This window comes from Limulus polyphemus, unplaced genomic scaffold, assembly GCF_000517525.1.
Source record: "Limulus polyphemus unplaced genomic scaffold, Limulus_polyphemus-2.1.2 Scaffold1942, whole genome shotgun sequence".
NCBI classification, from domain to species: domain Eukaryota; kingdom Metazoa; phylum Arthropoda; class Merostomata; order Xiphosura; family Limulidae; genus Limulus; species Limulus polyphemus.
Genome location: NW_013667552.1, coordinates 176,282 through 176,997, shown reverse-complemented (window position 1 = coordinate 176,997; position 716 = coordinate 176,282).

Here is a 716-nt window from a genome sequence, read left to right as displayed (position 1 = left end):
TCTTTCCGAATACAACTTTACCGATACACTTAATTTCAACAGTCGCTCTATAACAACGCTATAATTCTCAAAGAACGTCTCACGTGCTCGACAATACTCAGTTCAATTACACACTCTCTGACTGCAGTTCAATTACTAATTGTCTCCCCGTCGCTTCGTGGCCGGTCTTATATATACAAGACTACACTATATCTAGAAAGATCACGAGATTTAAGGAAAAGACGTGAAAGTTCGAGAATGACGTGGCGTGATAATAGTCAAGTGACCTCGATGTTGTAACACTTCCCCTTCTTTAGTATTGTTCGTCCCGAACAATAGCCACTCACATTAAACCAATAACAATTAACAATAACTTAATTAAATGTACAGAATTACAAACTCAAAATTACAATTCAACAAAGTCTCCTAATTTTACGGGACGTATCTTCTTCTGTACTGGTCTCTGTCTCGTTGACTACTGCTTCATGTGGGGTTCATCTGCTTCATCAGGAAATGTCCTATCATCGGTAACAGTCACATCAGTGGTAGTAACTTCATCAAGAGCTTCACCATTTCCCTTCTCAAAATTGAGTAGAGTTTCTTCTTCGACAGTGGCTTTTTCGGGTGACACTTCTTCAGCGGGGTCATTTGTTCCTTTGTTCACTTCATTCCAACTGAAATGTCCTGGCCATGATAATGCCAAAAATTGTTGCCATGCACCACTTGTGGCTTACCTC